Raw genomic sequence first — 15,342 nt, forward strand, 5'->3', positions numbered from 1 at the left:
GAAGTCTCCTTCATTCAGTTTCATACTTACATTTAATAATGGCACTGAAATTGCTCCCAACACTACCACTAAACTCTTGGGTGTAACAATAGATAATAATCTTAACTTTGACACACACATTAATTTAACTATTAAATCAATTAATAGAAAACTTGGTTTCCTTTATAGACTCAAACCCTTTCTCACAGCCTCAGCCAAGATTACTATTGCTCAAACTCCCCTAATTTCCACCATTCTGTACGCCGCCCCCATTTATACAAACCTATCCAAAAGCAATTTAAATAAACTGCTAACCTCTTATAACAACATAGCCAGATTTGCCACTGGTGCCCCATTTCGAACCCACCACTGCCAAAATCTTAAACTTCTAGGATGGCTGGAAATATTAAACCAGCTACTTTTCCAGCAACTCACTGTTATCCACAAGATTTTACACCATCCCATAAATACTCCTATACTCTGTAACCTCCTCAATTCTTATAAAAACCTTCCTTCCCTATGTTCCGCCAATAGGTTACAAGTAGCCACCTTAAAATCCAACAAATCCGGGGACTGCCTGTTTTCTAACTCGGTTGATAAAACTTGGAACAAACTTCCAAATGTACTAACATCTATTACATCCACCCATCTTTTCAAGAACCAATTAAGACTTTTCTTAAAATCCCAATGGCTTTGCTCATGTACCAATCCGGACTAATACTATCTCCCCTTGCCTTAATGCTTTAACAACTAAACCTTTTATATCTGATACTGTCCTCTCCTCTAAAAATATATAATTTGTTCTCTTTATGCCCATTACTGTGATGTGTAAATTCATGGACACAGAATGTTAACTGACTCATGCTTATAATGTCTCAGCTAATCGTTGCTCCAAATGTCCGGAGCAGAAGGTCTTCTATGTGTAACTTTCTATCTTATTTCTGCTGAAATAACATTTGTAAATGAATGCATATTTATCTAATTGTTTTCTTCTTTACACTCTCTGTATAATTATTTTTTATCTGGGAGCTTTTCTCCTCGGGCCTCTACTGAAAATGGACATATATCCAGTTAGACTAGCCTGGTCAACAAAAGTAAAATAAAATAAAATAAATAAAAATATGTTTTGCATTTGGATTACTACTTTTATACTGGGAGACTTTCCACTAACCATCAAATAAAATGGCTGAACTATACTACCAACACTGTCCAAAACTATTCTGGTATTGTAAATGTTACTCCCAAATACAAACACTCAAGCATAGTACCAGGGGCCTCAATACCCTTGGACTCTTCTTCGTAAATACATCCCTTCCATGCATGCCTCAACATGTATCATCTCCCATCAGATTCATTTAAAGCTGGTGGTACTTGCCCTGGAAATAACTCTGTATTCAGGGACTTTTCAAAAGCTATAATTCTTCAACTACTACATGGCCCAATGAAATTCTGCTGTAATCTTCCTCCAGAAGATTCCATTGCTAAAGTCACCACCAATGCTTCTAGCTTCTACTTACACTTAAATAGCTGAGCTGATAAGGCTATCACTATCTGCACCAAACATACTGGAAGATAATATACTGGAAGATTTGAAAAAAAAAAATATGGCGGAACAACCGCATAAATAAACTCTATAATAAAAGGAAAAACTACCTGATGCATATAAGAATTCTCATTTTATCCACCTTAACTTATTCTCTCCAGTACAGCTCTTTTGATTGTGCACCTTTAACTCCTAGTGGGCGTGGCTTGAGTCTTTAAAAAATAAAGTTATTACCTTACAATTCTAACAAAAACTCATTGACATAAGTCAAATATCAATACAATTGTGTTTGTCATCATGTATGCTTCAAGATAAAATATTCTGATACCTTGTATAGGGCATGGTTTTGGAATTATTAGTGCAAATATGAACAAGCAATATCTGACGCCTAGAGAAGCAGTAGGAGGTAACTGCAGATGCACCTGGAGGCATCACTCGGATGTAATAAGTTAAGAGTTTATTTAACAGCAAAGAGGTTAGGGTTTCACTAAGAAGCTCAAAACTGAATATGAACTGCCTCCTTAACTTTGTTAAAAATCTTTGAAAACATCACTGAAGCAGTGGACATTGGCTATGCAATGCATAAAGCTAATCAAGACCTGGTCAAGGCCTTTGACACCACTCTTCATACAGGTAAGCCTGAATATAAATGTATATGTTGTGTGGTGGATAACTACTAGTCTGACGGAAGCCATACACGCAGTCATAGTTGCCACTTCTGTAAACAAAAATGTTACCAGTGATGTAACCACATAGCTTGGAATTGGGCCCCCTCCTAGTTGGTATCTACTTCTTAAGCCAATATTCCATAGCCCACAGCTATCTGTTTGAAGATGACTGTAAATTGGGTATTATCTGCTCTTCCATACAATTGTGTCAACATGGGTTAGACTACAACTGCGTCAACATAGGTTAGACTATGTCAATAACTGTATCAAAGAAAACAGTCACAAACTAAACAGTAAAAATGTAGGATGGTTCAATTTGGTAAATGAAAAAGGTGACATTCCTCTGATCTAGGCACCCTTGTTGGGAATGCCATATCTTTTCAACATCACGTCTCTGTAGTAGTTCAGATATTCTTTTAGCTAGCCTAATTAATATTCAAAGATATCACCTCTAAATCTAAAGTGCTACTTTCTTTTCACTCATCAGACCTATTATTGAATGTAATTCCATTTTGGCATGTGACTGGCTTGACAGACCTCAGAGATTCTTAACTAAAAAGATTGGTGGCCTCTAGATCCTTAGTTATTCAGACAGACAGGCAGCCCTTTCCCTGTACTGGGTCACTTACAGCTCCTCCATAGTGACCTACATCTAGCATTTTGGGCACTGAAAGGCCTGATCCTCAATGACCTCATATTCTTTTGCAGAACAAATGGGTCCTCTAATACCCTCTCTTAAAGGGCTTATATTGTCATCAAAAGATTAAGACACTTCAGTGTGTTAGATTCATATCTCAAAGTATCCTCCACCTCTGGAACAAAAGTCCACTACATGTTAAGCAGACAAGTACCCTCGCCACCTTTGATATAAATCTCAACAACTGGACTGGTTGCCATAAATTCTCCACCATCTACCTCGTGTCACCCACTTTTTGAAGTGCGAGGGAATGTCTGACTGGCTGCAACGACTAGGCTTGCAGTAGTCTGTAGATTACCTAGTATTTACTAGTAGGGAGCAGGGGAATTGTGTTCTCAATCAGTTTTGACACAGCAATATTTTTCACTCCATTGTCCATCAATTATACAAAGGGGAAGCACTTGCTAGACTTTCAGGGAACTCTCAACAGCCAAGGCTTATTCCAAGCAAAGAGGGATGGCAGGAGGGTATCTGAAAAATCAACAAGTAAATTGATATGGCTGGAAATAACTACAGCTATGCCTAACATCAAGGATCTTCCATGGTGGGTCAATGATGAGGTTATAGCCCCAAAACATTAATCCATCAAGATGGAAGCAGCCAGAAGACAGGCCAAGGATCAGAGTATAGAATGCTGAGCCCTGAAAAACAGATGTAGCAAAGGAAGTCTGAATTCTGGTATTCTGGTAAATACAATAATGCCTGTTGAAAGTGTGCAACAAGTACCAGCTGGTCATGGAAGTAGTGTTGCCAATAGTACAGTAGTCTTTCACTGTGGCATTTTCCAAATGGTGGTTAGTAGCCTAAGTGAAAGCAAGAAGCAACACAGCTGGCAGTTCACTCGGAAAGGGGTGCTCTAGTAATTAGAAACCTTTTGCTCCCTGCAGCAAAAGAGATGAACTGTTTACCGTTCCTAAACTTATTCCTTTTTTTTAAGGCAAAGCCTGAGCAGGCAGTGCACATCCAGGCTGTGAAGAGATTTATCTTCTCTGGTTTAGGTTCCAGAATCAAAACAAACAGGAAGATAAGTGGATTAGGCACAACTCTAAAACCAATCTGAAAAAAAAATGGGTGCTGGTCCTAATGAAAATGCAATGTGTGTGTTATAATAAAAATGGTTCTATACATGTAACTGTCTGAATCTACAAGATCCTGTAAGCAAAGGTGACAGCCACTAGGGAAAACATTTTCCAAAAAGCAAACTACAAAACCAATAAAGGAGGATGGGCAAACTTTTCAATCACATAGTTCAGATCTGTACACGGAATGAACTTTTTCAAATATGGGGCTGAGATGCAGCATACACTATTAGAACTGCATGACCAGCTGGGGCTGGGCTACAATCCTGCTCTCCACAAAGTCATGATGAACAGAAAGAGCGGAGATGTTTACCTTAACCAAGAAGTAACTGATGTCCAAGTCAGTGATGACTGAGATACACTGGGCTATCCTGTAAGCTAAATTGCTGGTGTGGTATCAGGTACTGTTCTGCTCACATGGTGGACTTCTTTCACTAAGTATAGTAATTTTGCTTGCTGAAGGCTTTCCAGAAGCCTAAATCACTTCTAAGAGGAGAAGACTTGACATAATTGAATGAGTAAAGCCAGAAATAAGTCCCTAACATAGAGTAAGATGTCTACATCAAATGTGGGAATTCCCATTACTAGAGCCTAAAGAGTTTTCTGCATCACCACGGACCTGACAGACAGAAAATAAAAAGTTATGTACTCACCATAACTATGCATCTGTGTTGCCTGTTTTCATCCTTCCTCAACTGATGTGTCTCAGATCAGACTTCCAACACTTCAAAAGACTTGGATCCTTAGCTCGAACTCCTCACCTTACTCACACTGCTCCTCAGCAGCAGCAGCATTACTTGAGATTGAGTTTGCCACCCCTTCACTGTACAGTATGTGTACAAACAGCTATGAAATAGAAATATAAAATAATACCTTAGGGAATAACCATACAGATAGGTAGGAGAAAAGCAGAAACGAGCTGGAGCTGATCAATCATTCAAGCAAGATATTTAGTCCTCAAGCAAAATTAGGAGCCTTGGCAATTAGAAAAGAATTGTGAAATAGGAAGGGGATGGAGGCTGAGGAAGGATGAAAACAGACAACACAGACACACAGTTATGGCGAGTACATAACTTTTATATCTGATGCTGTTTTTTTCATCCATTCCTCAACTGATGGGGCAGAGTCCCCAGCTAAAGAAATTCCATGGTGATCCTCAAGGAAGGATATTTTGGATCACACTGGAGCCAAATGCTGCCATTTTCCTAGATAAGATGTCCAATTTGTAGTGAGCAACAAAGATATCAGAGTTAGACCAAGTAGCAGATCCACAAATGTCATCTATAGAAACCTTGCATCAAAAAGCAGAGGAAGTGGCCACCAATCTGGTGGAATTAGCCTTAGAAGATCTGGTAAGTGTGAGTCGATTTTTGTTGTATACTAAAGAATTACAGTCAGTAAGCCACTTGGCTGAAGTCACCTTTAAAACATGTTTTCCTAGCTTGGCTTTGGAAAAAAAAAAAAAAAACAGCTGATTTTCTGAAATGCTCTGTGGATATAGAATTGAAGTTGCCTATGCACATCTAAATGGTGAAGCATGTACTCTCTCCTTTACTGGAAAATTTTGGAAAGAAAACGGGAAAGATGACAGAGTGGTTCATACTGGTTTCTGAAGCCAGCTTAGCTACAATGGAAGGATTCATGCGGCGACAGATCCTGTTCATATGAAAATTTTGATATGGTGGTTTAGATGAATGGACTTGGAGTTCTGATACTCAACTGGCTGAAGTGATTACAACTAAAAAAATGTATCCATGATAAACATTTTAAATTTACCTTGGCCACTGGTTGGAAGGGAAATTGAGTCAAAGCTTTCAGGAGAATATTTAGATCCCATGGTGAAGTAGGATCTTTGGTGGGTGGGCTGGAATAAGAAGGCATCTTTAAGAAAGGCTTTACACAATCTAGATGGGCCAAAGAAGACTCGTTATGCTCTATATGAAAATTTGAGGTAGCTGCAAGTTTAATCTTTAGAGTTGAATAACTAGTACCACTTAAAAATGGAAGCAAGGAAATCAAAAAAAGCTGAAATGGGTGATAAAAAAAATCTATGTCTCTGTGCCATACAAAGTGAGAATCTTTTACATTTAATCAAACACTTTTTTGTAGAATCCTTCTGAAAAGATGCACGGATGTGTCTGACGGGATGAAAACCTGGACTATCTAGCCATCACTGGAAGTGGAGAAACCATGCGGTCAGTTTGAGGGTCTCAATGTCTGGATGATTTACTCCTGATGAGTGAGACAGCATATTCTGGGTCAGATTTAACACCAAAGGGGTGTGTGTGTACAAGATGAGGCCAGAGAAAAGGGAAGCATACCGGTCGAGGACAGAAAGAAGCAATGAGAATTACTTTGCACTTCTGATACAAAGCTTTCTGAAGGAATTTTGGGATCAGTGGAACATAAGGAAAAACATAATAGGAGTCCCAAGGGCCAATCGTGGACTAGAGAGTCTCACAGTGATTCCCCTTCTGGAGGGATCAGGGTAAAGTGCCTGCTGCACCTGGAGCTAAGTGGGGAAGCAAAGAGATTGCAATATGGCTTACCCCACTGACATAAAGTCATATTTGCCACTGCAGGATTGAGAGACCACTCATGAAGTAATAATATGGACCTGCTCAATTTGTCTGCTAGAATGTTGGACTTCCCCAGAATGTGCATTGCCAAAAGAAAACATCTGGAAGCGACTGCCCACTGCCAAACTCTCATCGCTTCTTGACATAGGGGGTAGAACTTCATTCCCCCCATTGGTTGACACATTAGACAACTGACGCACTGACTGTCTGAATGGCAATCATCCCTTGAGGGAGAGCATCTTGCAAAGCCTACAATACTAATAGGACTTCTATTATTTCCAGGATACTGATGGGAAGTTTGGCCTCCTGACTGGCCCAAGTGCCTTGGACTGTCCTTCCAAGAAATAGCACCCCAACCTAGTTGGGAGGTGTCTGTGGTCACTTTGGCTTTGGGTGACAAAAGGGCAGCCATGAGGAACTTCTCTTGCAGTGATCCATAAGGAAACATGCTCTTTGCAGATTCTCGTAATACGTACTGAGCTGAGAGAGAAGGAAGTCTGACAGACCACTGCACTGCCAGTATCCACTGAAGTACTCTCATGTAATATCTTGCTAGTAGTACTACAGTTATGGAAGCTGCCATGGATCCTAGAAGTTGCAAAATCAACCCTGTTGGCGGTGAAGGGTAACACAGTAAATGGGATGCTTTGTCCTATAATGCATCTATCCTTGATTGAGGGAGACTTGCAATTTACTTGACTCTGTTTAGACGAGCACAGTGGGGGACAGATGAAATCTGGTATAGTTCACTGTAATGACCAGTTGGCGAAACAGTTGAAGCAAGTAGTCCCTGGCTTGAATTAGAAGATGCTTGGTTTGAGCAGAGAGGAGCCAGCTGTCAAGATACGGAAATACCCGGAACCTTTGCAATCTCAACTGAGCTACGACCACTGCTATGCACTTGAACACTCTCAGGGCTGTGGTGAGATCAAAGGGCAGAACTCTGAATTGATGATGACTGGCTCCTAGCCAGAAGGGAAAGAATCTCCTGGACTGCCTGTCTATTCTGAAGTGACAGTACACATCCTGGAGAACTATAGAGCACATCCAATTATCCATGCGCAGAAGTGGCAGAAAAGACTCAAATGTGACTGTTCGGAACTTGGAGTATTTGACATATTGGTTTAAACTGCTGAGATCCAGGATGGGTCTCAGGTCTATGGTTTTCTTTGGTTCTAAAAAGAACCTTGAATAAGTTCCAAATCCTTATAGGTCTAGGGCACCATCTGGATGACTTTTTCCAGCAGTTTTTGAATTCCTATGGCTACTGCTTTTCTCTAACTGGATGGAACATCCTGGAGTTTTGTAGAATGACTGAGGGGATGTAGAGAAAATTGTGTGGAACATACTTTGGAAATGGTCCACTGCAAGAAAATGTTTTTGGTGATGGTTGTCCAGAATGCAGGCATAAGCAACCACAGACTGCCCCCAGAGTGCAGCAGTCTGGCAACCCTTCAAAAGCTCCGATAGGGTTTCTCAGAAAATGGTGCTCTGAAACCCTGATTTTAGTGGGCCTCCTCTGCCATGAGGGCATCTATTATTAGAGTTTCCCCCTCTGCCATGGGGAGTTCTGTCTCCAAGGAGTCCTGGGAAGAGCCCTGAGACTGTAGGAATTAGAAGTTATGTACCTACCATAACGTTCCATGTTAGTTGTCTTCTCTCGCCTTCTTTCTTGCTGGATGGGGTTCGGAGCCGATCCTCTGCTCCGACTCGGCACTTGCTAAGCTCGAGAGCTAATTTTACCAGCTCGAGGCAACCCTATATCCCATGATGCAAGGCGGAGATTACTCAGATCTCGTTTGGTAGCTAAGAAATAGCAGTATTTTCTTCCAACTTAAGAGGAGGAAGAAAATAAGGATACTAAATAACATCATAACTCTCTAGAAAGAATCAACATAATCTAGTCACACTAGGAGTTGAACAGCTAGAAAAAGGTAATAACCTCTTAATAGAAGATGTATAATCCTCCTGGTCTGACCAGGCTAGGGGATGGAGGCGGACAAGAAAGAAGCGAGAGAAGACAACTAACATGGAACGTTATGGTAGGTACATAACTTCTAAATGTTAAGTTGTCAATCTAACTCATTCTTGCTGGATGGGACCGTCCCTAGCACCTCTATCCTGGGTGGCTCAATGGAACAGACTCTTGAGAACGGTGGAACCAAAATTTGCTCTGTCTCTGGAGACCAAATCTAATTTGTAATGTGAAACAAAGGTATGAGGAGAGGCCCATGTGGCTGCTGCACAAATAGTGTCTATTGGAAGTCTAGCTTGAAAGGCTGTAGATGTAGCTAGAGCTCTGGTAGAATGGGCTTTTGGGTTAGAAACCAACTCTTTGCCTCTGAGCTGATAAATGTAAGTGATCACAGAAGACAGCCACCTAGATAAAGTTACCTTAGAAACTGGAAGGCCTTTCCTGTCCTCTGCATAGGACAGAAATAGTTGATCAGATTTCCTAAAAATTTTTGTCTTATCCAGATAATATCTGAGCTGGCGGTGAACATCGAGATAATGTAACTTTTGTTCAGCTCTATCAGAATAATTCGGGAAAAATACTGGAAGATCAATGGACTGATTTAGGTTAGTCTGTGATGCCACCTTTGGTAAGAAAGATGGATTAGTTCTTAGGGATACCCTGTCTTTGTGGAATATTAGATAGGGAGGGCGAACACAGAGAGCATGAAGCTCAGATACTCTCCTGGCAGATGTAATGGCAACTAGAAAAAGTGTCTTCCAAGAAAGCAATTTCAAAGAACAGGCAGCTGCAGGTTCGAACGGGGGAAGAATCAAGGATGTTAAAATTAAATTTAGATCCCACTGTGGTGGGGGGTCTCTAATTGGAGGTTTCAATAAAAAGATACCTCGAAGGAATGCCTTGCAAAGTTTATGTGACATAATGTTGTGGTCCAAAAAGCCTATATGAAAATTTGAAATGGCTGCCAGTTGAACTTTCACTGTGGAAGAAGAGGATCCTGAATTAAAAATGTCAGCTAGGAAGTCCAATACCAAATGAATTGGAGCAGTATAGGGGTCTATGTTTCTAGCTTTTGCCCAGAAAGAGAAACATCGCCATTTACTAGTGTAGATCTTTCTGGTAGAAGATTTTAGGGAAGCTACTATGATATCCTGTACAGGATTAGAAATCATAGGAAGCCTGGCTAAGGATGGAAGTGGAGCAACCAAGCAGTGAGGTTGAGAGAAGGTATGGATTGGTGCAGTTGACCCGACTGGTGGGTCAGAAGATGTGGAACCGGGTCCAGATGCCATGGCTGTACCAAGAGGTAATGATGTAGGAACGGAAATCATATCTTTCGAGGCCAATAAGAGGCAATGAGAATCAACTTGGCTCTCAAGGCGGTTGCTTTCTGAATTAGCTGAGGTATCAGCGGAAAAGGAGGAAAAGCATAAAGAAGTCCCCGGGGCCAATCTTGGGTTACAGCGTCTCTGGGGGGATGGCCTGGAAGGGGGAAGAGAGAGAAGAAGTCTGGGCATTTGCTGTTTTGAGGTGTAGCATAAAGGTCGCAGCAAGGAAGGCCCCACTTCTGAAAAATCTCTTCCGTAACTGACTGTTTGAGAGACCACTCGTGAGGCATGAGAATAGCTCTGCTCAATCTGTCCGCTATGATGTTGGATTTCCCGGGAATGTGCATTGCTATCAGAAACCGGTGAGAGGAGATTGCCCATTGCCAAAGTCTGAGAGCCTCTCGACACAGTGGATAGGACTTGGTTCCGCCCTGTTTGTTTATATACCACACTACGGACATATTGTCCGTTTGGACTGCAATAGTTCCCAGGGGAAGAGAGTCGTTGAGGGCTTGCAACGTTAAAAGCACTGCTCTCATCTCCAGAACATTTATGTGCAGATGGTACTCGAAAGGTTGCCAAGTGCCATGGACCATTCTGCCCTGATAATGCCCCCCCCACCCGATCAGGGAGGCGTCCGATGTAACCGTGGCAACTGGGGCAAGAGGAACAAATGGTCTGCCTTGATGGATTTGAGGTGATGATATCCACCAAGTCCGCATGTAAAAGTGGGCGAGGGGAAGAAGTGTTATGGCGGCCGCCATAAGACCCAGTACTTTCAGAGCAAATCTGGCCTGAATTTTGTTGCTGAATAGAATCACTTGGACGTGTCTTTGAATGTCAAGATCCTTTGGTCTGTCAACCTTGCTGAAAGTTGAACAGTGTCCAATCTTGCGCCTATAAAAGTAATATATTGACAAGGGGACAAGGCAGATTTTTCGAAATTTATAGAAATTCCTAGCCCTCTGCAAGTGTGAATGGTGCAATTTCTGGCTTGGAGAAGCTGATGCCTGGTGGTGGCAGTGAGGAGCCAATCATCTAGATATGGAAACACCTGGAATCCTTGACGTCTCAGGTGAGCCGTAACCACTGCCATGCATTTGGTGAACACTCTGGGGGCTGTAGTGAGTCCAAAGGGCAGGGCTCTGAATTGGAAGTGACTGGTCCCCAGCCGAAAGCGGAGAAATCTTCTGGAGCGTCTGTGAATTTTTATGTGATAGTACGCATCCTGAAGATCTATCGAGCACATTCAATCGTCCTTGCCCAGAAAGGGCAGAATGGACTGAAGCGTGACCATCCGGAATCTTGATTTCTTTACAAACTTGTTGAGTTTGCTCAGATCTAATATTGGTCTCCAGTCCCCTGTCTTTTTTGGAACTAAAAAGAACCTTGAGTAGATTCCGGATCCTATTTGGTCCGCTGGGACTGGCTGGATGGCTCTTTTTACTAGCAGTTTTGATATTTCTAGTACTGCTAGTTCCCTTAGACCGGTGGAACATCTGGAAGGGTTCCCTTTGCTGAATTGGGGTTTGAATAAAGGGAATTTTGTAACCCTCGGATATAATTGACTGTACCCATTTGTCTTGAGAAAGGGAAAGCCAGGCTATTGGGTACAGCGATAATTTTCCCCGACTGCCTCCGAGGCGGACAATCGGGCAACATCTCAGGGATGCTGGAAGGGTTTGTCAGAAAGAGGCTCTCTGCTACCCTGATTCTGCGGACCACCTCTGCCCCTAGGGCGGCGTCTATTATTATTACCCCCTCTGCCTCTGGGGGTAAACTGACTTGTCGTCAGGCGTGACTCCTTGAGATTTGCGGAACCACATTTTCCCTCCCTTCTGTCCTTTGGGGTAAGGTCTAGAAGGGGTGGAGAAACGGACTCCTACGGCAGAAAGAGTCTTGCCATCTTGTTCGCATCTAGTCAAAGTGTCTTTCACTTGAGGACCGAACAAGGTCGAGCCATCAAAAGGGGAGTTTGTGAAAGACGCCTTGAAGGGGTCTAAAAAATTACAAAGCCGCATCCAGGACTGACGCCTTAAAGCCACTCCTGTGCCTGTGGCCCTACTCGCTCCATCGGCTGCATAAGAAATGAGCCGCATGGAGGAGTTAGCAATGGAGTTAAGGATTCCTAGCTGTGAGCTACTCTTATCCTGAGACCCAGCAGCTGACGGATCCTGTAAAACTTCTCCCAACTCTTTAAGAACATCTCTTTGAAGGCGGGTGAAGTGGCATAAGTAGTTCAGCGATCTCATGGCAAAAGTCACTGAAGAAAAATCAAACACTGTACCTGTCCATAGTCCTAGAATCCTTATTAGGAGGATGGACAGGTACTGAAGGATCAGCTAATTCCTTCTTGGTGGCAGCAGCCACCACCATGGCATCAACTGGGACACCCTTTGTTAAATATTGTCTATCTTGTGGGGCAGTAATAAATTTTGAAGGTCTCCTAGGGATAGGTTCCACCGAATCTGGAGCCATCCACACCTTCCGAGCCACTACCTCCATGAGAGGGTCGAAAGGCGGAGACACCCAGGAGGTGGAGGGTCGAGATCCGAACGCCTCCAGGTATACTGACTCGTCCTCGGAGGGATTAAGGGAGGGCCAGTTCCCCCTCTGCTTAAGGATTTCAAGGATGTCTGAAAATGAGACATCCTCAGAAGAGGACCTTGGGGATCCCTCCGACTCATCCAAGTCAGTATCTGATGTAGTAGACTCAGGGGAGTCTAAATGTTTCCTCTTACATGTCCTCTTACGCGGGGGTTCCCCTGACTGATCAGGAGAAGCCTCGGAAGAGGAGGATATTCCCAATGGGGAAACCTGAAGCGTTGGATCTCTGGGTCCGGGAGCAAGAGAGTGGGAAGAGACGTCAGCAGGCACTGTAGTGGGAGGAGCTGATGGAACTGTCCGTTGACTAAGCCCAGGGGCTAGTACACTCCTCCACCTCGAAGGCTCCCCCGTCAGAGAGACCAGAAAGTTCCCGCTCTGAAGAGATAGGAACCCCAGGCCTCACCGAGAGGGAAGGCTCCGAGGCAGATGTTGGGGCCGAGCTCACCAACGCCGAAGCTCCGAGAGGGAGAATGGGGTCGGACAAGGGTCCGATGCCACTAGCCCCCTCGGAGCCGACGAGAGAGACTAGACACCCGGATCCCTCCAATGAAGGTCTCAAGGAGGAAATCGGAGCCGAGGACGACGGAGCCGAAAGGGGTGGTATCGGCTCCAAAGTCACAATGGTACCGGTTCCGAGGAGCTCAGGCTCCGAGCTCTGTAAGAGAGTCGAAGGAGGAATGTTCAGTGGATGTGAGATAGCTACCGTCTGTTGAGATGGGCTATGGAGTATTTGGGCCAATGCCTGAGACTTTAATAGTCTACTCACCACTCTCTCAAGGTCGTGATCAGATAGCCTGGATGACCGAGAAGATTGGCTCCGATGGCTCCGCTCCGACAGCAAGGGTGATCTCGGTGCCGAATGAATAGATTCCACTGAAGGGGATCGAGATCTCTTTTTTGAGATCAATGAAGCCATCGGAGCCGAAGATACGTCGGCTCCAGCCGGAGCCGACACTGAGTGTCTGGATTTAACAGTATCGGCGCCGGATGGAGCCGATACTGAGACTGGTATGGAAAGATCGGCTCCGGCTGGAGCCGATCTCGAGCCTGGTGAGGAAGAACCTGAAGCCGACGGCTTGGAAGCCTGAGCCGAAGGCTTAACAGGTTTCGAGGGCTTCCCCGGCGCCGACTTAGTCGGGGAGCTCTCGGGCTTTAATAAGCCCCTTAATATGAGCTTATTTTTTCGTTCCTGCAGGACTCTTGGGCTGAAAGCATGACAGATAGCACAAGAGTCCTGCAGGTGCGAAGGTCCCAGGCAATAAACACAAGAAGTGTGACCGTCCGTCAGAGACATCTTCTGACAGCATGAGTCACACTTCTTGAAGCCTGAGACCTTAGTGTCCTTCGACATAACTGTGTCGATGAAACACCAGCAACACACTCACACACAAAAAACATTCAGTCCAACAAATTAAATTAAATTAAATTAAACAGGGATAACACACAGTCACACACAAACAATCCCTGACAGGAAAAAATTTAGGGAGGGGAAGGCCTAAGGCCTAACTAGGGACAAGGGAATATTTACTCAAAGGGAAGGGAACACTGACGGGAATAGGGCTAAAGTAAGTCGATAATTAACAAATTACAATATATATATATATATATATATATATATATATATATATATATATATATGTATATATATATATATATAAATTTAAAGGGGGGGTAGACGAAAAGTCTCTAAAATGTTCACTTACCTAGAGCTGGTAAAAGAAGGCACCTCGTTAGCAAAGCGGCAATAGAGATCTGAGTAATCTCCGCCTTGCATCATGGGATATAGGGTTGCCTCGAGCTGGTAAAATTAGCTCTCGAGCTTAGCAAGTGCACAGTCTCGGCTCCGAACCCCATCCAGCAAGAATGAAGGCGAGATTGACAACTTAACATCCACACTTTCATACCACCTTTCTGATTTTGGGATAAGGTTCTTTGAGACTTAGTAAAACAGATCCATACAGCAGAGAAGGTCTTCCAGCCTTGTTCACTCCTAGATAGGGTTTCTTTAACTTTGGCATCAAATAAGGTAGATCCATCAAAGGGAGCACTGATGAAGGATGACTTGAAAGGCTCTGCAAAGTCACAAAGGTGCATCCAGTCATGCCATCTCATGCTTATTCCTGAACCTGCAGATCTCAAAGCACCTTCTGAGGTATGTGAAATAAGCCTCACAGAAGCATTTAATAGGACCAAAAATTCACTGCCAATCATTAGCGGACCAGAGTTCTGCTGTGGCGACCCCTAACCGGGAAAAGATGAAAGACATTATTAGAAACATTTAATAGGACCTGTAGGTGGTCAGTTGTGTAGAAACAATCTTCTTGTCCTCTGCAGACATGGACACCGACAGGGCATTGGAAAATTCTTTGAACAAGTTCCTCTGAAACCTTGTGACATGTGCCAAATAATTCAGTGACCCAAGGGCAAAGTTTTCTGATGCATATACATACTTCCCAAATCTGTCCAATGCCCCTGATTCTCTGTTTGGAGGATGAACAATAAAACTCTGCTCTGCGAGTTCTTTCTTGGTGAATGTTGATACAACCATAGCATCAACTGGATACCCTTGCTCCACTGGGCCCGATCTTTCAATGCAAATAAGTATCCGGTCTTTTGGGGACTGGCTCTGTGATTTTCAGATCCTTCCATATCTTGAGGGAGATGAGGTCTACAATCTAGTCTGTTGGGGGGACTACCCAGGACATAGCTGAGCCGGCTCTGAAGGCCTCAAGAAACACTGACTTGTCTTGGGAAGGAGGGGGGATCAAAAGATGAACCACCTTTCTGTCTCAAAAGATCAAGTATTTCACCAAATGAGACGTCCTCAAGGTGTGACTAGGCAGACCCTTCCCCTCATCAAAGTCAGTGTCTTTACTGAAGGATTCCT

The 15,342-nt window shown here is 43.4% G+C and overlaps 1 protein-coding gene across 10 annotated transcripts in view; it reads right to left on the reverse strand.

Annotated features, from left to right (window-relative positions):
* The window catches only part of SNRNP25 (small nuclear ribonucleoprotein U11/U12 subunit 25), a 426,702-nt gene that overhangs the window by 122,219 nt on the left and 289,141 nt on the right, over window positions 1-15,342 (reverse strand). The window lies entirely within an intron of this gene.

The sequence above is a fragment of the Protopterus annectens genome, chromosome 12.part0 (genome assembly GCF_019279795.1).
Source record: "Protopterus annectens isolate FY-2018-M chromosome 12.part0, PAN1.0, whole genome shotgun sequence".
In the NCBI taxonomy this organism is placed as follows: domain Eukaryota; kingdom Metazoa; phylum Chordata; order Ceratodontiformes; family Protopteridae; genus Protopterus; species Protopterus annectens.